This window comes from Sapajus apella, unplaced genomic scaffold (genome assembly GCF_009761245.1).
Source record: "Sapajus apella isolate SASKATOON/1434 unplaced genomic scaffold, GSC_monkey_1.0 scaffold1, whole genome shotgun sequence".
Lineage (NCBI taxonomy): Eukaryota > Metazoa > Chordata > Mammalia > Primates > Cebidae > Sapajus > Sapajus apella.
Genome location: NW_022436941.1, coordinates 37,885,747 through 37,910,954, shown reverse-complemented (window position 1 = coordinate 37,910,954; position 25,208 = coordinate 37,885,747). Strand labels below are relative to the sequence as shown.

Below are 25,208 nucleotides of genomic sequence, written 5' to 3'. Positions count from 1 at the left end.
TCCCTTATTCAGATGTCATTTCTTCTGAGACTGGGATTTCTCTGACAACTGTGTCTCAATCATCCCCCCATCTAGTCAGTCTCCTATCCAATCATCCTGTGTTATGGTTCTTCAGAGCCCTTTTGCATGTATACAAAATTGTAATTTCTTTCTTTCATTGTTCCTTGTTTTACCTCTCATTCTAAAATACAAGTTCTCTAAGAGCAGTGGCCTTGCCTGGCTCTTAGAGGTGCTCTCAACAACCTTTAAAGATGTCATTGTTTTTTATCTTATAGGTGACAAAAGTGAGGCCCAGGGAGGTTAAGTAGCTCGCCCAAGATCACAGAGATTGGAAGTGACAGAGCTGGGATTTAGGTCCCATGCTGTGCTCTAAAAAACTGTGCAGCTTTCCTTCTTTTTTCACAACTGAAGGTCAGAGACATTAATGGGAGGCAGGGGGCTGTGATGAGTTCTTGGAACTGCCTTTGAGTCCCTGGTCTGGACACAGACAGACAAGAGCGGGTCCTGATCATTTGGTACTGTAGTATCCCGGGCTTCTCTTCTATTCCCTTTTCCTTTTAGACTTAGCGCCCAAGACACGTGTGATGAATATTTTACAAGAATGCATTAAATCCCCTATTGCTTGGGAAAAACAATGAAACATCAGATTTTAAAGAAACTCCCAAAGGGCTAGAATCCAGTTTTGAACCCAGATGGAATTTTCCACATGGCTTGGAAAATATTTGTGTATATATTTTTATATACTTGCTGTTTTCTGAGCATTTCTTACTTGACAATGGTTACAGCTGTAGCTTTCTTTTTGTGAGCTTGTGTTAATAGCATTGCTTTGGTTCTAACTTGCTTACTATAACAAGTTGTTATATTTAACTTGATCTTTATTGACTGAAGGGTTCCACCTCTCCTCACCACATGATACTGAAGCTGAGCTATTTATATTGTTTTAACCAGACATTGAATAAAATAAAAGAGGTTTTCTTATAATTTATGTCATTAAAACATATAAATTATGTTTCAGCTTATGAGAAAAGAAGAAAATCAGGGCATTTGATTCAAATGGGATAATTCACATCTCACAGATCATAGGGAAGTAATTATTGATGCTTTTTATTCTAGGACATTTGGTATATGTGGCTGCATTTGACCTTTTAGAAGCTATTGACATCATTTGGGAACTGCCAGTAAATGTGCCTTAATCAGTTAAACAGAAGGAATTGTAGCACTATGGAGCTGACTGGTTGATTAATTTAAATCCAAACACAGTCCCGCCCGAATGCCCTTTGCAAAACCCTTGCTTCCTCCAGAAGCATTATAACCCACATCCTGCTGTCAGACCTTTTTGGCTCTGCTGGTCTTCTTAGGCTGCAGGCATCGTCCTTAACCCCTCTTATGCTTCCTTTTATTTCACAAAAACAATATCTACGGTTAGATTCACATAAATGCTCTACATTTCCCTCAAACTTCTTTATTTGTATCCTAGGGAAAAGGTATTTTAAACTCTGCTAATTGAGAGACGAAAATGGGAACTTATCTTAAACTAGCTTCTTTAGAAAAAGTGTGTTAGAACTAATCCAGCTCTTCCTCTGGGACTTATAATCAAAATTAGAATCATGAAACGTTGAAATAAATTTTTGGTATTAGAGTAAGCCATTATGTATATAATTCCTTTGCTTTTTAGATTCAAAACATTGAAGGCTTTATAATTTGTGTTTAGTTTGGGAAAATATTAAAGTTAATCGACTCTTGGGTGAGTTCAGAGCTAGTATGAAGATGTAGTTCTGGAACTTCAAATGTTAGTGAAATTAAAATTCTTTAAGGATAAAACTTTGAATAGCTTCAGTCTATTACATGAACTGAGAAAAGGACCTATACGTTGGGCACTGTGCTGGGTTTGGCTGCAGAAGAGGGCAGATATTTGTGCGGGAGAGATCAAAGAACTGCTGTAGAACACTTTCATAGCGTATAGCATGTTGTATTGGAGCAGATCAGCATCCTCATTTTAAATATTAAAAACACTGAGGCCCCACTTAATTACTCAAGCTCTTAAAGGTCCTTTCTTGGCCAATTTCTACTTCTTCTTCATCAACCAGTTACAATACTGTTCCAGAATACAGATGAAGACTCTCAAAGAAGGGCTATCATCTGATTATCTGTGGTTTTGTTTATTATTAATAATGATGATAACTGCTGTTTACGGAGTGTTTGTGATGTGCCAGTACTTTATGCATTACCTTTATCTTCAAAACTACAATATGAAATAGTACTATTGTTCTTCCCTTTTTGAAAATGAGGAAGTGACGTTTAGAAAAGTCATGGACGCTAGCCTCAGCAACATAGTGAGACCCCATCTCTACACACACAAAAAAATTAAAAGTTGCTGGGTGTGGTGGTGCATGCCAGTAGTCCCAGCTACTGAAAACCTGAAGTAGGAGGCCTGCTTAAGCCAGGGAAGCTGAGATGCAGTGAGTTGTGATTGTGCCATTGCATTCCAGCCTGGGCAACAGAGAGAGACCCTGTGCCAAAAAAAAAAAGAAGGAAAGAAAGAAAGTACTTGACTTGACTCAACAAAGCAGTCAGACAAGGTATTTTTTTTCCTTTGAGTAGGATAAAATGGTTGCTAAGTATAGGTAAGAGAAATGGGTAACAGGAGATGTTTCTCCCAGCCCTCATAAGTTGCCCCGAGAAGGTTAGGATGAGGTGAGTAATGATGCCATAGGACATGAGTAAGGAAGAAAAATTCAGGCCATTCCAGCCTTAATTCTTTAGAAACGGTGGGTTCACTGTGATGGAATGGGAGTGCACCTGCTCTCTGGCTGTGATGAGAAGCAATAGATGTCAAGTGAGGAACAGATTGGGACATCAGGGAATCTAGAAGCCATGTGACACAGGAGAAACCACAGAATCATTTTGAGCCTCTGCTTTTTTTTTTTTTTCATTTCTAATAGTGAAATTTTGATTTCTACCTTTCCCAACCACACTGGATTGTTTAAAAGATTAAGAAAATTGAATTTTAAGCACCTTGGAAAATTTAGGATATAATAAATTTTGGGTTTATTTATTGAATAAGTATTTATTGAGGAATGCCAAATGCAAGACATGTTGCTATGTATGGAATAAGAGGTGAATACTGACTTTGTGTCTACCTTTCAGAAGATTAAACAAAGTAGGTGAATAAGCAACTTGATAAATAACTATGCAAAAGAATGTTTTAAGTGCAGTTATCAGGGTTAAGAACACTGAAAATTCTGAGAGGGAACTGATTTCTGATGGAAGAGATGGGTCTTGAAGAGCTGATAGGATTTGCATTGGTAGGGAGGAGAAACAGAATTGCGGGATTACAGGGGGGAAGGGGAGGTTGATGTGGAATTCCAGAAGAAGGAAACAGTAAGAGCACAGGCCTGAGAAGCGAAAGTATGGGGACATATGTGTGCATCAGATTGTCTAATTAGATGTTGCTTAAAGTATCCGGAGGTCTGCCTGGTAAAGATGGGCTCACACTGAAACAGTGAAATGTGCACTTGATTCAGCGGTTCACAAGGGGAGCCGTTTAGAGTTTTGGAGTTTGGTGGTGACCTGGTCAAGTCAGTGTTTTATAAAGACACATCAAGGACAAAGTGATGCATAGAATTATTAAAGGGGTGAGACACTGAAGTCAGGGAAGCCAGAACATTATGAGATGCCTGATAAAGAAGACCTAAGCTAGAGGGGCCGTGGTGAGACTGGAACAGGAAGAGATGGATCAGTAAAATTCGGCTGCTAACTGGATTTAAGCGTGATGAGGAGTTGCAACCCTTTTGCCATTAGAAGTTCTTGGAATACTTTTTCATTAAATCAGTATGAATTTGTTTTAATTAACATATTGAAACCCAAATGCTCATAATGGAGTCCCACATACCACTGTCATTTTTCAGTCCTTGGAACATCTTAACTGGAATTAGAAAAAGTGTTCAAGATCAGAGGAACCGTGACTGTTGCTCATCTGGACTAGGAGGAAATTCAACCTAGATTATGAGGCTAAACTGAGTTAGGATTAAGGGTGTTTTGTCTTATCCTCAGAAAAGTGACATGGAAGAACAAGCAGAATGGCCACTGTAGCTGACTATTCAGGGCTTTAGCCATCCTGGCCAAATGTCGCCTCACAGGTGGTACTTTACCCCCCATTTATTTCTGAATTGGCACTTGCCATGATGAATTCATGGGAATTTTAAGAAACAAGTTTACTACTTAGTTTAACAAACAAGTTAGTTTCACGGTCTTGCTCAACTCCAAACATCAATTTAAGGTGGCTGACTGGGAGATAGATGAGACTTATAATACTTTTGATAATCAATAGAGTTATTTCTTTAGGAAATACTACTGGTTTGTTTATTTCTTGTGAAAGAGTATTTTCCTTTTTTTTTTTTTTTTCTTTTTTCTGAGATGGAGTCTGGCTCTGTTGCCCAGGCTGGAGTGCATTGGTACAATCGTGGCTCACTGCAATCTCCACCTCCTGGGTTCAAGCAATTCTCCTGCCTCAGTCTCCCAAGTAGCTGGAACTACAGGCACGTGCCACCATGCCCGGCTAATTTTTGTATTTGTAGTAGGGATGGAGTTTCACCATATTGGCCAGGCTGGTCTCAAACTCCTGACTTCGTAATCTGGCCGCCTCCCAAAGTGATGGGATTACAGGTGTTTGCCACAGTGCCCATCCCACTATTTTCCCTTCTAACTGTTGTTTTCTTTCAGTTTTAGAACTTATACAATTGTTTGGATGTCTTTGAAGCCTTAGGATCCTCTTGGAAAAGAAGTGCTTTTTGTCTGAATAAAAGAAGGTATACTGTTATCCAGCAAGAATATGTCAGAGTTTGATGGGGCCAGTATTGTTATTGGGTAGGTTTTGCCCTGCTCCAGCTGTTCCTAACCTCTGGACCTCATGCTTCTGTGGGTGGCCTCATGTGAGTGTGTACTTCACAAAGTCTGTCTCTTGCTGTCCTTGAGAATCAAAAGAAGAGGTAATTGTGTTGGAAGTTATCCATTACCGGTCCAACGGTAAAGCGGTGTTTATATATATATATATATATATATATATGCACGTATATAAAATGGTGCATATACACACACACACACAGAATTCTGTACTGTTAACTTACAGTAAACTTTGTGTTTTTGCTTCTCAAACTCAGGATCTCAGGAAGAATAAATGAAAGGGTAGGAGTAATTCCATTTTTTTGGAAAGCTTTTTCACTTTACCTAAATTTAGAAAAACTGAATTACTGTATATTTTGGTGAGGGCTGACTTTACTATTCTGCTTTCAGAATTTTTTAAAATCTGTACGGGAATGAAAAGCCTAACTTATCAATTAAGTTAAAATTTTCTGCATTTTCCCAGATTGTAAATTGGTGCTATTGTAATCCGTTTTACTATTTTTGTAAGCAGTATTATTGTCATACATTTGCACACTATTTACTCACAAGGGAAACATTAAAAGGTAGGCTTAGTTTCATCTAAATTGAAATAGAGATAATAGTAGTTTCTTTGAAATAGCTGAGATCTAAATATACAGAATGACAGCCTTCATTTTTTATTGTGATATGAATATCTTAAAGAAGACCTGCCAAGTTACTTGCTTATCTTTACAATTACCATATTTGTAATAGCAAAATTAGACTGCAGAATTGTTTAAAAACATGTCAATTTAATATTCCTGGAGAGGAAAACAATAGCTTTCATAGTACAGATGATAAATTATATACTTATTAAAGTGTTGCATCTGATCTAATAAGTGCGGTATTTCATTATAGACTTTGTTTGATGTTGAAACATTGTTATTTTAAGCAATTACTTTAAACTTGATATAGGCTGTATTCCTCTGAATGTGAGTGACAGATGCAGAGAAGGTCAAGCAGTTTAAAGGGAGATTTAAATTATGTGTGGTTAGGGGGATTGTTAGAAGTAGAAGTAATTCTGGCTGTGATGGAAGAGACTTAACCAGAAAACTGTGATAGTCGTCAACAGATCTCTTCCGATTTTGTCTGGGTGTCATAATTAGGCATTTCGCTGGAGGTGTTTTCTGGATAAGTGATGAATTGGCAAGGATTTACCGAAGCTAGGAGATAAATGGAATGGACAGCTGCCGCCTCATGGAGAAGTAAATAGAATCAGTTTTCATTGTTATCAGTAAGCTGACCTCCAAAGGCACAGATGTGAGCTTTGTTTTCAAAAGGAATCAAGTATTCACCATTAAGGATAAGGATGTTTGTAGTGTGATAATATTAATGCTTGTTAAATGAGAAAACTGTATATGAATACTTAGACTGTTGCTACCTGGGAGCACTATTTATTGACCTGTGCCTTCATCAGAGCTTCAGATGTGAGAGGAATGCTGCTCATAGAATCGTGTAGAGATATTTGTTATTAAAAAGTCACATCGCAATTAATAGATTCAGAATTCATCGAGTCCTCTTGCTCTGTCTGTGTCACACCCGCTGCCTCTGTGACAACCTTCATTTCCTACTTAGCAAATCCAAGCCTGGTAGCTGGAGCCCCAGGAAGTTGTTAAAGCAATTAAAGGCTTCTGTCTCCCAGCACATTGCTTGGTTACCATAGTATCCTCTGCCTCCAAGTCTCTCCTGATGATGTCAGTATGCATACAGGGGTTGTTCAGAGCATCTACGTGGGGATGATTCACCCCGCAATAAAGCCCCTCTCTCTCGTTGCTCGATTTCCAGTGTGATTTCAGACGTCTGTAGCAATGGAAGGTAAGTGCCTTGTTTTGCATATTGAAGAATTCCTAAATGCCTCTATTATTCTGTCTCAGGTTTCTTGCTTTCTAAGATATACTACTGACTGAAATCACAGTGAATGGGAGCATTTCAGTCAATTACTTAAAACAGATTTGTAGTTTGTACTTAAAGTGTGTGTGTATGTGCGTAGGTGTGTGTGTACAGGCACATGCGGGGTAGGCTTATAAAGAAAGCTGAATGCACAGTGTAACGCCTGCTACTCTCCCTGGTAAACAACAGCTTTTTATTTCAAACTATTTGAAATATGTAACTTCCTTAAAATATTTTGACAAGTGTCACGGGGCAAGTAGAGCTATTTTTTTAAAAAGTCTGTAAATGTATTGGTATTTTATATATTTTACCCAGTTTAAACAATATTAATATTTGAAATGTCTAAGATGGTATGGGAAGATATTAGAAAGAAGAGCCACGTTAAGTTGAGAATTTGTATGTTACAGAAATTAAAGCATGTAGTACAAAGACTTAGTTGGTGAAAGGAGATGTATGAAGTTCAAAGTATACTGATAATCATCATGCCATGGTTATACCACACTTTTATTGCTTTTCAGTATCTCACACAATTTAATTGTAATAATAATGCTCCTGTTACTGTGATGAGTGCAATTAGTGCTTCATGAAAGTTTTCCTTGAGTGTATACCCATCCTTCTTAAGGATAATTTAGCTATGTTCAGCTTTGTGGAAAGAATATAGCAGAACCCCTTATAACATTCAGATAGAACAGTGGTACATGAATATTTTCCTTGAGAAGTTAGTGCTGTTTCAGTTTTTCTCTGACAGTATGCCTTACTAATAAACAACAAATGATGAAACACACGACCAGTTTCTCTCTTTCAGCCTTTTTCTGAATCTTCTCATTCTGAGAGTTCCGCCCATAAGGTTAGTCTTGCGTTTCTTTCTTCTTCTTGATCCTCAAGGGACGATTCAGTATGTTCTGTGAAGAATGTAATCCTTGGCCAGGCACGGTGCCTCACACCTCTAATCCCAGCACTTCAGGAGGCCGAGGTGAGAGGATCACTTGAGCCCAGGAGACCAGCCTGAGCAACAAAGCGAGCAAGACCCTGTCTCTACCAAAAAATAATACTTAATTTTAATGGAATTGGTCGATAAAAGCAGTTTCTAATTAATTAATAGATAGCTTTGCAAGAAAGAAAAGAACAAAAGTGGTGTGGATGGGCTGAGGAAGGCTCCCGTTTCTTTATATGGTGAAACATTTGTTCTGTGTGGAAGGTAGGCAGATAGCTTTGCTGACAGGCAGGTAAATGGTTTAGACTGTCCATCTCTAGAGAAATGTCTAAAATTTGCATTTTGTTTCTTGTATTTTTTGAAGCCTTTTGAAATATACCCTGCTGTCTAACTTGCTTTATTTCTGCATGAGATATGTTAGTGGACTGATGACTGACCTTTCCACAAAGAATCAGTGAGAAGTGCAGTTGTGAACGAGGGTGAAACATTGTTTAAAAATTTAAATTTAATTGCTTATAAGTGAAGGATATGTCTTATCTTAAATACCATAATGCTTAGTGTTTGAATTTGTTTCTGCCCTGAAAATAGGCTAAATGCTTTGACTAATTTCTTCACTATTTTGAATACTTAATCTTGTTTGTGTTTGAAAATTTCCTTGTTAATCACCATCAGAAAAAGTTCCAAAAAAGTAGAAAAAAATTATAATAATACCTAATTTAGATTATAGGAGGTTAAACATTGAAGAAAGTAAGTCAATATAACCTGTTTCCATACCGTTTAAAATACTTTCATTTAAACGCTCACCTAATGCTTATGTTGGAAACAAGACTAATATATTCTAAGCTAAATTATATCAGGTTTTTGTTCTTTGCTATGTTAATGTTGGGGTGACATAATTTAATTTCTTGAATAACTAACTCTTTGTAGTAATAACTAAAAAATATTTCTGGGCCGGGCGCGGTGGCTCAAGCCTGTAATCCCAGCACTTTGGGAGGCCGAGGCGGGTGGATCACGAGGTCAAGAGATCGAGACCATCCTGGTCAACATGGTGAAACCCCGTCTCTACTAAAAAAAAAAATACAAAAAATTAGCTGGGCATGGTGGCGCGTGCCTGTAATCCCAGCTACTCAGGAGGCTGAGGCACGAGAATTGCCTGAACCCAGGAGACGGAGGTTGCGGTGAGCCGAGATCGCGCCATTGCACTCCAGCCTGGGTAACAAGAGCGAAACTCCGTCTCAAAAAAAAAAAAAAAAAAAAATACATATTTCTGCAGTTTTGAACACTTAAAATATCTATGAAAATACACGTCTGTTGACTTGATTGATACGAGCAGCACTATAAAGAATGTCCTATAAAAATTACAGTTTCTTTCATGCTTGAATCAGGAAGTAGTTCCAAGTAGTTTTAGGCAGTGATTTTTAAAATTGGTTTAGGAAAGTTTTTACTTTACTTTTATGCTCTAATAAGGATACTTTAAATTTTACAGATATTTAAACTTGTTTTTGCTGAAATCGGGAAATGCCAGGTCTGTGGACTTTTCCAGGATGAGATGAATGAAATACAGCAGAAAAAGGATCACCTTGGGTCTCACTAGAAAGATAAGAAGTTAAATCAAACCAGTATCCAAAAGAATTAGAAGAAGTTCTATGGGGAACGTGGACTTGGAAATAAACATTTTGTCCAGTGGTAGGAGAAGCTCAGGTTGTGAGGGACTAGTTAGGAGCTTTACTGAGTTTTCTGTGTTCACTGAGTGGCAGAGCCAGGGCTGATTGGCACCTGGTGCCCACCCTTCCACAGGCCGGTTTTCATTTTCATAGCAGCATACTCTCTAGTTGGAGTTGAGCACTTTTTCCTAGCCAACTTTTAAACTGATTTCTCTCCCATTACAAGAGTGATGAAAGGAGCATAGTAACTCTTAGTTTTCTATTGTTGTCTGTAACAAATTGCCACCAACTTGGTGGCTTAAAAAGTACAAATTTATTATCTCACTGTCCTCTTGGTTACAAGTCTGACACAAATCTCAGTGGACTGAAAGATCAAGGTGTCAGCAGAACTACATTTCCTTTGAGGAAGCTCTAGGGGAGAATTCATTTCCTTGTCTTTTCCAGCTTCTAGGGCTGCCTGCATTCCGTGGCTCCTTGCCACCTCCTTCCATCTTTACAGACTGAATCTTCACTTTACCTTCTCCCTGGTTCTCTGCAGCCAGGAAAAATTATCCACTTTGGAAGAGTCCTGTAATTAGATTGGGCCCACCTGGATAATCCAGGATAATCTCCCCATTTTAAGATTCTTAATCACATCTGCAAAGTCCTTTTGGCCATGTAAATTAACATATTCACAGGCCCTGGGGATTAAGACATAGATACTTTTGGGGGCTATTATTCTATCCACCATAGAAATAACAAAATGCATGGCTGACATAATTAACATTAAATTCACAAATCCGATATTTTTACTGATAAATCATAAATTAAACCAATAATTGCCAATAGAGACTATGAAACTTTGACCCAATTCAGTGGATGTAATCATCCCTAAGGATATTAAAATGCCTCAAGATAATTAATGTGGGAAAATCTGATTAGAAAGAAATGTTTCACCAACTCAAATGTTCAAAACTCTTAGGTACAGATGGGAGTCTCATAAAAGTGACACTATTCTCAGTTTAATATTTTTATTGAGAGGCTCACATCAGATGAAGTTAATTAAACAAAACTGATCTGGGACTGCAAAATTTCCATTAGTTAACTCCTATGTGAATCAGCTGGGGCTTCCTTAGAAGCAGAAGGGTAATACCTGGGCCACTAGAGAACCAAATGTGAGATTTAGTAACCCTGAGTTTTGAATAACACTGTCGTTCATGGATCTGGCATTAAGCCCTATGAATCACAAGACCTAGCAGATGAATCTGGCAGGTATGCCCTATACAGTTTCCTAGGAACGATACAGTATATTACATTAATCAATAACTTTAAACGTGAGGGCAACAGCTGCAAAACTAGTTTCTTTTATTTTTCACATCCTGTGTTAATCATACATTGAAACCAAATGATAGCACATAGGTCCATCCACATGAAGCATAAAATAATTTATATCTAGTAAGTGTATTTTAACTTTTGCTAAACACTAGGGGCAAAGATGCAGAAGAGACACTACCGTATTATGTTAGCTTTAGACAGCCTAAATTTACATTTTGCTATGGTTCTCTGAAGAAAAGGAGATGGAAAGAAAACCAACTGTTTTCCTACTCATATTCTTTTTTATTTTTGGAATCATTTTCTGGAGAAAAACTAAATAGTACCATAGGACCCTTGCTTAGACAATGGCTTGTGGAAAGCACATTTCTTTGTAAGAAGTAATTATTTTGGCATTGATTCTTTTTGATACCAGAATATACAGCAACCTTAGGATTCTATATTTAAAAAATCTGATTTTATGCCATTATGAGATTGATTTGTCAATTGAAATACCATAATTAAAGGAGACAAGTTAAAAATTAAAATCAGCGAGTTATTTAATTTAATAACGAAATAGCAATATATCAAAATATTTCTATAAATAAAGTATGCATTTAGTTATTTCTTTATGTACGTAGTAAGGTCACTTCAATGTTTAGTTTTTTTAATGTATCAATAATATATACTAATGCAAGTGCTCACGTAAATAAAAACAAAACCCAATACCCCTAAACATTTGATTACTTTCAAAAAGTATACAGGATATTGAATTTAATGCATATTTTGTACAACTACAGTAAATTAGAGAGAGAGGAAATCTATTTTGCCTTTTTAAAAAAACCTCACAGAGCTGTTACGTTCTCTGTGATGGAAGAGACTGTTTAATCTTTAAATCATTTTGAACTGGCTAGGTTGCTTTACTAATCCTTTTACTTTGTTAAAAATTATCTTAAAAGTTTATCTTTGAGAGAAATCAGAGATAAAGGAGCTAATGGAGATGAGAGTTTTGAGGTTGTGAATCTTGTCAGTGGGTGTGGATAAAATAGAAGCAGACTTCAAAATCAAAAACTTCAAAGATCTTGATTTCTTACCAACTACATTGAAAATCAGTACAGAGTTTTATTTCCAGGGGGAATTTTTCCCCGTGATGGGAGTAAAGTCATGCAGCAAGTAAGCAAAGGAACTAGAAAGTTAGCCTAAGTCATAATTGCGCCAAAGACATTGCAGATCAGAGAACCATTGCAAGTGCTACTCATTTGGCTCAGTGATCTTTCTCAATCTCACTGATTCAGTTGTTTTGCTTTAATTTATTGTTGCTTTAATTTTACTTCCATCTTTAAATGAGGGTGAAACTTGCAGAAAGACATCCAATTATTGAAATTGTTTATGAAGAAAGTTCTTTTAGTTTAACTTGTGGAATGCCCCATTTCTGCCCATTTCTGCTATTGAAATGAGATTCTATAACTGGAACAATTTTTCCCTTAACTCCTCTAAAACAGTCTGCTTTGGAGTGGGGATTAGTGGAAATAAAGGGTTCTTTCTGTAGCCAAAATCTTGTGATCTGGGGCAAACAGAGAGAAGAAAGGTCGAGCAGCAATACCTTCAAGGGCATGAAGCCATAGGAACAGATGTTAGCCATCTTCTGTGGCGGGGTGGGGGTGGGGGGGTTTGCTATGATCAGTGCACTGGGGACTAGCCAGGTAAGAAAGCTTAGAAAGGACTGTGCTCCATACCTGTTGCATGCGGTCTGACTGTCATAGATGATTTTACAAAACTTAAGGAGTCTGTGGCAGGGGCAGGAGACTGCCTCCTGGATTTGGCCCCAGGATTGCTGGGAAATAGAACTGTTCTCAGGTGCTTTTTCTCTATGCCAAGGGTGTATGAGGGGGTGGCAACTGGAGACCATCAGGTCCCCTTCAGTATTTATAAGCAAGGAAATGAGCTCACTAACTCAAAGATTTTAATAAATTCAAACCTTCCAATAATAAATTTATGCTGAAATTTAAGCTAAAAACTTTCCAAGAGTCTCAGTAGAGACAATGACAGAGGAATATGATTTACCAATTGTATTATTAGAGTACAAGAGTCAGGTGGCATTGTTTACCTTATTGCCAAAGGTCAGTTCTGTCCTCTTCAATCAGAATACAATCCAAGTAATTACTATTGAATGCCCTCCTGTGCGCGAGGGTGCACTCAGTACGATGCAGAATTAATCAAAGGACAGTGTGACCTCAGATCTCAAGTAGTTTAAGCTAAAAGTGTCTCTCTCTCTCTCTCTCTCTCTATATATATATATATATATACACACACACACATATAAGTATGTATATATATATAATATCTCCTTTCTTTAGCTCTCTCTATATATATATGTATACATACATACATATATATATATATATCTCCTTTCTTTTGTTGTCTCTCTCTCTCTCTCTCTCTCTCTCTCTCTATATATATATATATATATATATATATACACACACATATATATATGGAAGATAACTCTTATCACCTAATAACTATGATTGCTTTATTTTCCTGGTAATTTTTACCAAGCAGCAAATTGCAGTTGAAATTTAATAAATTCATTTTATTTGCATTCAGTGCAAGAGTATATTTTTCTTGAAATTCTAAATTAACAGATGTGTTTACTTGATGGCAGGTCTGCGGTTATTCCATTAAGCTTTTTATCTCTGCCCTATGCTTTCCCAACCCCCATCCCACTTGCCTGACTGCAAAACTCACATATCTTTCTCTTGTGTTCTTTCTATCACAGAAAGTGTTTTTCCCTCTTTCTTATACAAACCCATGTATGCAGTATACATGCACACACATGCACTGCCCCACACAGTGACTTTACAATTAACTCTTCCAAACCTAGTCCTTCTCTTTACTCTTGTTCCTCCATCTTCCTTTAGTCTCCCTATAACTTCTGTTTTAAGCAACCAACTCCTATTTATTGCACCCCTACTGAGTGTAAAACACCATACTACACACTGGGGCCTCCCCATCATTTCCCCACGGCAGATCCTTGCTTCTGCAGTTAACAGTATTTCCTTCTGATGAGGAGAAGGTAGGTAAAATAAAGGAGAGAATGGGCAGAAGGAAGGGACAATTGTTGGTTACAGAGCAAGAAAATAAAGATTTAAAACTAGGAGAAAGAGAACTGAATCAGAGCACTGAGATTGTGTTGGGATTTTGGAATCGTGTTAGGGCAATAGGAGGAGGTAAAGAAGCAGCAGTGGGAAAATGTTTTTGAGTGTTTTATCAGATATTGTATGGTGAGTAAAATAGATTACTATATTTATACATTGAACCTTCTGCATTAAATTACCAGTTCATCCTTTTCACCTAGCTAGAATCCAAGCTTAAACACCCCAAAACATTACCTACATTTCTTTGACATCACCATAGCTATTCCAGCATCCTGCTTATCCTCTGACCCCCCATTTCTCTATCTCTCTTGCTAAACTTTTAAAATGAAGTCCTTGCATTCTATTTAGAAATAACCTGTGCTTTCTAAATGAAACCTAAAGAGTTGTTCTTATGCCAAAAATGAGTATATATCAGACTTGATAGTTATCTAGTGTTATATCCTAACATGTTAGCTCCATGGAGATTTTCTGATTAGGCTGAACCATTGTTGAAAGATTGGTTGTGCAGAAACAATAGGTTGCCATTTGTCCAAACTTAGTAAAATGTTGAAAGTTGGAAGAGTAGCTGATTTTCTAGTCACTGTAGTTTTCACCATAACAATCTCCTTTATAGATTTGGTTTGCAGCCTATATATTTTTGTATCATAGTAGATAGTGCACTGGTTATCTGCTTTAAAGTTTCAATATTTGGGATATTTTCATCTTTGAAATAATGTCAAAGAAAGGTAGGGTTTAGAGGTTTTTAAACTTGGGATCTGGAAAAAAGAAAAAGATCATTCTTAATGAAAGGTTTCAGTGAATCATCCAGAAATTTATACTTATGCTTCCTGACAGCCAGTAATTACTGGATAGCAGTTATTTTTCAGACGTGTTTACCCTGAGTTGAGGTTTTATGTTATTGATGATCTGAATCATGAGTTTAACTCTCATATTAATCCAATAGTTTAAGTCATCTGCCAGCCTGTGTAAAATTACTGTTTTACTGCTGGACATACATCTTAATTCTTTGCCACAAAAGCAGTGTTGGGCTCAGAGAATTAAGGCATTCTCTGCATTAATGATAGTAGGAGAGGGAAGATGATAACACAAGGACTATGATGCCACACTGGTACAAATGCTCCATTTCTTTGCTCCCTTTCATAGCAAAACTGCTCAAGTATGGTCTGGGCATGTTGTTTCCATTTCTTTTTCTCTTGGCAGCTCCTGCACTCATTTTTGGGAACCCTCCTCTCCGTCAAAGCCACTCACATCAGGATCACAGATAACTTCAGGTCAAGAGAATGGTCAGTGCTCTGTCCTCCTCTGACTTGACTTTTCAGCATCATTTGGGACAGGTAGTTTTTCTGTACTCCAAAAAGTGCCGCATTCATCTGGTTTTCCTTCAGCCTAACTCACTGTCCTTTCCAGTCTCATTTGCTCATCATCTTCCTGACTCTAAAAGTTGGTGCATCCTAAAGTTCAGTCCTACTTTGTTCTCTATTAAAACTCACTCTCTTCATGATCTTATTCTCTTATTAAAGTCTCATGGCTTTAAATTCCATCTGTATGCTGACAGTTTTCAAATTCATAATTCTGATTTGAACCTGTCTCATGAGCTCTAGACAATATATTTCTGCTTGGGGTATCTAATAAACATCCTATAAATAATATGTCCCAAACTCTTGATCATTCCCCTCTGCCAAACTTGCTCTTTCTATTTCCTATTTCAGTTATCCCAGAAATCATCAATATTAGCATGTTAGTATGTATTTGCCCAGGCTCCTATGGGGACGCATGTTTCTTACTCTCACACATGAGATCATATTGTATATGCTGTTTTCTTCCTCTTTTTCTCTCATTTACTGTGAACATGCTTTATATACTCTTAAATATTATTTGAATTATTTGGCTTTTAGCAGCTACTTAGTTGTACCACAATTTATTAACTAATCCTGGTCCAGCTCGGAGGCTCACGCCTGTAATCCCAGCACTTTGGGAGGCTGAGGCGGGTGGATCACAAGATCAGGAGTTCAAGACCAGCCCGGCTAAGATGGTGAAACCCCGTTTCTACTAAAAATACAAAAATTAGCTGGGTGTGGTGACGGGCACCTGTAATCTCAGCTTCCCTGGAGGCTGAGGCAGAGAATTGCTCAGTGAGCCAAGATTTCACCACTGCACTCCATCCTAGGCGACACAGCAAGACTCCATCTCAAAAAACAAACAAACCAAAAAACAAAATTATTTACTAATCCCTTGTTGGTGAACATTGGATTGCTACTCATGACTTGCTTTTATAATTAAAACTTAAAAATAAATAGAAATACTTACTATGTCAGTATGGTAGGCACTTACTACATGTGGCTGTTAAGCAATTAAATGTGGCTAGTCCCAATTAAGATATGTTCTAAAAGTGAATAAACACCAGATTTCAAAGATGTCATTTGAAAAAAGAAGGCACAATAATTTATTAATAATTGTTATATTGATTACTTACTGAAATAATAGTTTGGTTATATTAGGTTAAATGTGATATATATTTTTAAAGTGATTTCATTTTTGCCTTTTTGCTGTTGAAAAGATGTTACTATCAGAAAATTAAAAATTAACTATATGGTTCATATTATATTTTTATTGGATGGCACTATCTTTAGTTCTTGCTTAGATTTTTGTAACAGCCCTTTAACTTATCTTCTGACTTCTGTGGTCTAATGTCAATAGAGTGGCCACAGGGATTCTTCCAAAACGTGTATCAGATCATATCTCTCCTCTCCTCAAAATGCTCCAGAGGCTTCTTATCTATTTTTTGGTAAACCAGGTCCTCAGAAGTCACACCTTAGAAAGCTGGTCTCTGTCTGTCTATTGACTTTATTTCTCCCTATCACAAGCCAAACATGGTTCCATGTTTTCTTCCTCTTTTTCTCTCATTTACTGTGAACATGCCACATTTAATTGCTCCTCCCCCTTCTTGGAGTGCTATTCCTCCAGGTATCTGCAGGGACTGTGCCATCATCTCTTTTAGGTCTTTTCTTTCTTGTAAAACCTTTACCGAAAACCTACTAAAACTTGTTTTTTTCTCAGAAAGACCTATTTAAAATTATGACCTTACCCTGCCCGACTGTTCCCAATAACCCCTAACTCTTTTTCTTGCTTTTAAAAAAAAAAATTCTTAGCACTTATCAAATCTAACATAACATATCCTTTTCTTATTAATTGAATTTATTTTCTGTTTTTCCCCACCAGAACATAAGTTCCACAAGAAGAGGCTTTTCTTTATTCACTTTATTCAATGTAGCAACATAACAAAGAGTATAATGTACTCCAAAACTATAATGTACTCCAAAGAGTATATTCTACTCTAAATTTAGTAAGTTAGCCTAGTAAATAACCTATTACATGAAGAACACACAGTTCCTTTCAAACGCAATAGTGAGATCTGGCCTTTAGTCTTATAAAATTTTACAGTTTTAAAAAAAAGAAAAGGTAGCATACGAGTTATGTAGCTGTCAAATGGTTAAATCTGTTCTCCCCTTTAAAGATCTTATCCCAGTGACTTCTTGGTAGCATATGACATTGTAGATCACCATTCCCAAGAAAAAAAAGTAGGTGTGAGGGAGCATTGTGAACTGTCAAGTGTCTCTGCCTTTGCTCAGGATGTCCTTTTTCCAGTATGTCCTTCCCTCTGCCTCATTGGTCCCAGAGAAAGCCTACTTATTCCTCTGAAAGTCTCCCCAAGTTCAAGTCCCAACAAGATTACTTCTCCCCTCCTTTGTACCACCAGTCATGCAAGCTGTTGTTATATATGTGGTCTTTTTTTACATTCAGTTATTTGCTAGATTCAGATCCTTCCTGCGCAAGTGTCATTTTTATTTACTTTTATGTTCCAAATCTCAACATGTAATAAGCACTTGGTAAATGCTTCTTGGATGAATCAATTTCTTTTGTTATGAATGCACATGTAGAGTTTGGAAATCTTTTCATCATATTTGTGCACATTACCTCTTCTCAAACTTAAAACCATTAACAAGCTTTTGAGATTGGTATAAATCTCTAAATTTGGCCGGGCGCGGTGGCTCAAGCCTGTAATCCCAGCACTTTGGGAGGCCGAGGCGGGTGGATCACAAGGTCAAGAGATAGAGACCATCCTGGTCAACACGGTGAAACCCCGTCTGTACTAAAACTACAAAAAATTAGCTGGGCATGGTGGTGCGTGCCTGTAATCCCAGCTACTCAGGAGGTTGAGGCAGGAGAATTGCCTGAACCCGGGAGGCGGAGGTTGCGGTGAGCCGAGATCGCGCCATTGCACTCCACCCTGGGTAACAAGGGTGAAACTCCGTCTCAAAAAAAAAAAAAAAAAAAAAAAAATCTCTAAATTTATTCTTTAATAAGCAGTTGATAAATGCTTCTTGAATGAATCAATTTCTTTTTCTATGAATGCACATTTAGAGTTTGGAAATCTTTTCATCATATTTGTGCACACATACCTCTTCTCAAACTTAAAAACATAACAAACTTTTGGTATAAATCTCTGAATTTACTTTTTAATCCTTGATGCCAAAATATTTGATGCTAGTGAGAAGGTGAAAGAGAATGAGTTGGGAGGGTACAAAATAGAAAGACAAAGGAGAGCTGGTTCTCTTTCATCTCTCCCTATATTCTTTCCTGCTTGCTTGCTTGCATTTTGCAGTCAAACAGATCCTGACATCCTCCAGAGTGGAAGTGCAAACCTTAAGTTATAACTGTACTTGCACATTTTCTGTTCACACAGTGATGAAATATGGTGAGTTCCAGAATAAATTCATTTATAAGAATAATAGCAAAGAGAAAAACAAAATAGAACAACAACAACAAAACAACCTACCATCACTTTGGAGAAAATGAGCAAGATGTCACTTGCTAGGAAAGTTTTGAAAGTGCTGGTATGATAATTTGAATATATTCATAAATATACATATAATAATATAAATTTGTATATGTATTATATATTGATATATTTGTAAATTTTCTCACTTTATTGAATTGTAGTAGGATGACTCTTAGGTATCCAAAATATTTGTGTATAATATTTTACTTTTTCAGGTATTGCATCTTCACTTTAATTCTTTCACAGACATTAGCATTCCTTAAAAGAAACAATGTGAACCATAGCACTGCAATAAAATAGAAATATTTTTGAGAGGACATTCATACTACCATAGATTTTGTTCTTAATCAGCAGTGCTCATAGTTTTCTTTTTTGGCCAGTACTATATATAGGAATTTCTCCTTTCATTTACGAAAGGAAGTACGTGGTATGTCTCTCATACTTTTTGAAAATGTGCAGTTCTGGCAGTTACCCTGGATGGTTATGCTATTGTAATTAAAACACAGATGGAGCTCATTTCTTTCCCAAGTGTTTGATTGGCAGACACTCTGTGATCAACACTCCTCTCCACCGAACACATCAGCACCATCTGCCTTCAGTCTGCCTAGAGAGGGTGGTCACAGTGGAATTTCCCCATCATCACATGATACTTTAAATAGAGTATGTTCCTTTAGCTGAAGCCATCAAATGATTTATGAAAAAAATACATATATTTTCATGACTGTTGGTTTGCAATTTAATGAAATATTCATTAATAAATGTTTTTTTAAAAAAATTCATGACACTTTTTGGCCAATTAAAATATTTAGAACATAGCATGAAATCACCACATCTTGGAAAAATCAAAGTTTCTAAATAAATTGAGCTGATGGGGCATTTCGTTTTTAGTGAGATTGTTAGAGACGATTTCAAATCAGCGTCCTGTGTGTTGAACCATTCATGCAAGAACTAGTCACAAATGGAAATACTTCAATATGTTGTCTCTTAAGCCTAACATTAAAATAGTTTCAAAAGAATATTCTCATTTTAAAATTTTTATAACTGTTAGATTATAAGTGGAACTTCTTGGATATCAGGATAAGATACGGTTAGAAATTTATGTTCACCCAATTTTAATGCAGATAAGTGAATGTGGGTTGACAATTATGTAGAAAAAGATATATTTGAGATATTGGAAGCACAGGAAAAAATGGTATTTTTAAGAAGAAGATAGTTATTTCATTGTCCTAGAAACATTTTGCAATACATAGTACTTGTACAAACATATAGTCTAGATTAGTGAGGAATACACATGTATTATGCGTAATGACATGAATTCTGTATATCATGAAATAATAATGAAAAACTGGTTTGAATTCTTCCTAAGTAATTATAATTGACAAGATGAAAACATGCTATGTAGTACTAATAGCAAAAATTGAATGTATTAGTTTATTCCACAGAATGTTAGAACAAAGAATAAAGGAATTAAATTTAAAAACATTCTGAAGAACTCTGGAATACACTCATTGCTATGGATCCTGTGAAAACCCACTTACAGAAAAGGGCAAGAGTGACTTGAATTTTGACAAGAATTTGAGGATTAGATTGGTAAAGCTAATCACTTCACAGTTGGAGTGAGAAGATGAGTTTTGGAGGTGAACCAACACAAAAGAAGGAAGATAGTATGACTATATAGAAATTTATCATCTTCTATACCTTTAAAGATAAACTCTAATTAGCTTTTCATTTTGTTTGCCTATATAATCACCTCTATTCAAGCTTGGAATTCTTCAATGTAAGGATTGGAGATGGGAAGGGAGAAAGAAGAGTTTTAACTTTATTTAAGAGACATTGTAATTTATGTAGTAACCACTTATCCTGAGGAGCTTGCATGCTTATGAGGGAAAGGATGAGAATAATTTTGACATGAAGGATTGGAATAAGTATTATAAAGAAAATGGAAGTTCAGAGAAGGGAGAACGTTCCCCAATTCAGAGGCGTGTCTAAGAACACCTGAACATAAGGCTCACTCACTTAAGTCCTCCTACTCTTACTGGCACTGTACTTCTTCTCAAACTGTTTCTTTCTGGGCCAGTTTTATTTTGTGTTGACAATTTCTATATGGTTTACATTTACAAATACCCATTTGTACAAATATCCCTTATTATGATTATACATATAATATGGATTTCCAGAGAAGTTGGTTAAATGTCATTTGATTAATAACCAACATTTATTGAGTACCTACTCTGTGTCAGACACTTTTTCTTTCTTTCTTTCTTTCTTTTTTTTTTTTTTTTTTTTTTTTGAGACATAGTCTTGCCCTGTTGTCAGGCGCCAGACTAGAGTGCAGTAGAGCAATCTTGGCTCACTGCAATCTCTGCCTCCTGGATTCAAGCAATTCTCCTGCCTCAGCCTCCCAAGTAGCTGGGACCACAGGTACACGCCACCACGCCCAGCTAATTTTTGTATTTTTTAGTAGAGATGGGGTTTCACTTTCATAGCAAACCTATGAAAAAAGTACTATTATAATTACCTTATTTTGCTAATGAAGAAACTGCCTAAAATGACCCAGCTAATCCAGTAGAGAGATCGGGATTACTTGGACAGACTGGCTCCAGATTACCATACAGTAAATCCTCCTAGGTTCTTGGGAAAACTGAGACTTTAAGTGAAATAACATATAATGACACCAATTTTACCATAAGCGAATTAAAGTTAAGTTTTGACTGCATATTTCTGGTCACAAAAATAATATCAAACTTCTGAATGAAAACCTAAAATGCTTCTCATATTAAACATTGAAATAAGTTTGAGTTATACATACATTTAAGAAAGACTAATAAAAACAAGTAGGATAATTATTTACCCAAATTTGGGGGAATCAGTCAGTGATGGTAGCTGTAGTGGTGATGGGTTAAGTCCAGGGATAAATGTCTGCAAAGAGGAAATTGTCAGGCAGCTCCTACCACCATGCAGTTCAAAACCAAATGATGACCAATATAGCAGGCCCCCTGAGCACTTTCATGTTGCATCATTTATTGTTGTACATTTGTATAATTATCATTTACTTTACACATTTTTATTTGACAATAATTTGTATTCATTTGCTCATTGATTTATTTTCCAATTTATTTTTGTTTTAAAAAATAAAACAAATTTTTTACTTGTTTTATTTTCCAACCTGCTTATTCTAGTTCAGAGTCACAAGTGGCCAAAGCCTATCCTGGCAGCTCAGGGTGCAAGGCAGGAACCCACCCTAGACAGGACACCATCCCACCAAAGAGAACATACACAAAGAGTAATGGTCAAGCAGGACCATTTAGCCAAACCAGTTTACCTAACATGCACAGCTTTGGAATCTTGGAGGAAACCAGAGTACCAGAGAAAACCCACGTAGATATGAGGAGACTGTGCAAACCACACAGACAGGGCCAGGATTCGATTTTTTTTTTCCTCCTCATCAACCTTATAATGAAATGAAGTTGAAAGAAAACATTATTCAAGGACCTGCTATACTCTGGTGTTATTAAAATAGACCCAGTACCCAGAACTGCCCTAAGTGTGAAGAGTTAGTGTCTCCCCAGGATTAAACCCAAGGAAGGGGCAGCAGGGGAGACTGAGAAGATACCCTTAGAAAGAGCAGTTAAATCAAATGGAGGAAAGAAGGGTGAGAAGGGAAGTTACCATTGGGAGATCCTGGGCGAGGAAGCAGACTCTGTAGAGCAGAAGCACCTGCCCACACACTCACCTTGACCATATACAGACTCCTGCTACATGTCCCCACCTGGATTCCTCCCCCTCATCCCAGTCCATGGCCCTCCCCAACCCTCTATGTCCAGTCCAAAGGACTGATGTGCAACCAAGAAACAAAGTGAGGACCAGCACTTCTTTAGTGGAAAAGAAGTTGTATTTCATTTCCCCCCCAGTTAAAAAAGATTTCTGAGAAGTTGAACTAGGTATTAAGTGGGATGTGGAAAAGTGAATCTCTGACCTTCAATCATGATAGCAGAAAGTGCCCTGGACTGAGGGAGCTTGCCTTTAGCTAACACTTCAGAATTAGATCCCTCATGTTTACATATTTTGTCACCAAAGCTGAGAGTTTGAATACTATCAAAAGTTGTTAGAGAACAGAGTAAAATCACAATGTTTACTTAGCAACACTGAGTTGAAATACTCATAAGTTGCTATAAAAATTTTCCTAAACTTTAGGGAAGAACTTTTTTAAAAAATAAGTAAAAATTAACAGTAAACCCCTACTTTAAAAAAATCAAAGCTTAAAAGTTTTTTCTCCTTAAACTATTTCAAGTATGTGACCATCACATATAACTTTGGTGTGGGAAATAGTTTGACATGAAAGACTGTACAACTGGGTGATTCAGACTTTCCTACATCTGTGACTTCATTCCTGAAAGGAACACTGGAACAGATGTCAAACTACAATCAGGGTGAACAATTAAAACCAAGTAATCGTAGAACATGCTTAACTAGGAATGAGAGTTACGGATCTTCTTTTATTCCATGGGTAATGGAATAAAAGTGGGCATTGAGAACTGAAATATGACCCAGAATCAAGATCTAAACTCCAGTCATCCTGAGTTTATGTACTGTAAACATTTATAATCTATGCTTATAGTGAACTCTTAATAGTCCTGTTCTCATGTATACTTCATAGAGCAGAGTCTGAACTTGTGATATGCAAGTCACAGAAAGGGAACTAACTATATCTCAAATAGAACCTGACCATGAAAAAGATACCAGTTCTGCACCCTTCTTCATTCAGGAGAAAAATACTTAAAGTTTCATTGTGGTATACTTTCTTTGTGTGTTTCTAGTGTATTAAACGTTAATTTCGCTTATTTATTATTGTTTTAAAGAGCGCCAGAAATGGAACACATAAGATGACATTTGATTTATTAAAGACCTACAAAACTAGCAGATGGTTTAGGGAAGTCGCATTAAAGATGCTATTGATCCTTAATTCAAGACCATACTTAATGCTGCATCTGGAAGAAGAGCTATGCCAAGAAAAAGGCTGTTGAGTTTGAAAGTACGTTATTCATAAATATTTAAGAAAAAAAGAGGCAAATGTTCATGAGCATAGTATATGGAACCAAATAAATTCCATGGTGAGGAGGGTTCTATGAACATTTCTAAATCTGTACTATTTATTCATGTCACATTTTAATAAACCTATGAAGAACAGAATTTTATGAACTCAGCCAAAACTTTATAGCTACATTGCTTTATCTTAGTCATTCTCTGAACAAATGGAAGGTGTCACGTGTAATAGTCACTAGGATAGTCATTTTGTATTTAAACTTCCTTATACCAAATACAGAATCTCCAAATTTTTGTCTTTAAATATTTTCCCAACACGTACAATATATTTGATAGTGATTAAAATGAGTATAATTAATTGGTACCATGTATAACTGTGATAGCTGGCATCTAGTTACTTTTTCTTTTCTCACATTACTCTGTTTTGCTATAACTACTCTATTTGTGTAAGTTTTTATACCACCTGCTCAGTACATGCTAAATGTTGTTTTTAATGAGAAAAATTAAATATTAAATGCACATGACAGTATTTCTTAATTAGTTTTATGAACATAGCAACAAATCACTTAAAAAAATCCATGAGCTCTTTTGACTGCTGTATTTTTATTAAGAAATGTAAATTTTCGAGAATAAGGAATCGCTCTAAATAAACTTTTATATGTTATAAACCACATAGTTACCATATTATTGCCAGATGTAAAATCCTATGTAGATGCCAAATTGGGCTTTAGAGACCCTGCAAGATTTTTAAATGATCAGTAAGTGGAAAATTACCCACCACTGACACAGGTATTGATGACAGATTTGTGCTGGCTTCCCAAGATCCAGGAAACTGAGCAGCTAACAAGAAAGCACCTTTCTTACCTGAGCACTGATGTTATGATACCCTTGTAGGCTCCTGACCTGTAACATTTCAACCTCTTGTGTAAGTTAACAGAAAAAGAAACAATCTAATTTAAGTCATTTTCAAATGTACAAATCAAATGGCTAATAGTTTCATTTTAAAACCCAAACATTTTCTTTCAGAGCTTCAAAGAAAACTTTTATAATGGATCTCCCTAGATTCATCCAGGTGGTTTTAGCTTCTGTCATACCTTAACTTCAACATTGCTAGCTTTCAATCTAAAACTAAAATGTTTGTCTTTGGGTGGGAAATTAAATATTATCCAAATCAAATACATTCTTTTTTTTTCTTTTGAGACCGAGTTTCGTTCTTGTTGTCCAGGCTGGAGTGCAATGGCGCAACCTCGGCTCACCATAACGTCTGCCTCCTGGGTTCAAGGGATTCTCTTGCCTCAGGCTCCCAAGTAGCTGGGATTACAGGCATCTGCCATCACGCTTGGCTAATTTTGTGGATTTTTAGTAGAGATGGGGTTTTACCATTTCGGTCAGGCTGGTCTCAAACTCCTGACGTCAGGTGATCCACCCACCTTGGCCTCCCAAAGTGCTGAGATTACAGGCTTGAGCGA

The 25,208-nt window shown here is 36.7% G+C and overlaps 1 protein-coding gene across 9 annotated transcripts in view; it reads left to right on the top strand.

Moving 5' to 3' along the window:
- Positions 1-25,208, top strand: part of PAM (peptidylglycine alpha-amidating monooxygenase) — a 290,725-nt gene that overhangs the window by 47,195 nt on the left and 218,322 nt on the right. The window contains exon 1 of one of the 9 annotated variants that reach the window (XM_032275456.1): positions 6,532-6,735. The exons of the other annotated variants lie outside the window; for them this stretch is intronic. The gene's annotated coding sequence lies outside the window, so the exon portion shown is untranslated. Of the gene's footprint in view, positions 1-6,531; positions 6,736-25,208 lie in introns of those variants that run through there. 9 annotated transcript variants of the gene reach the window in all.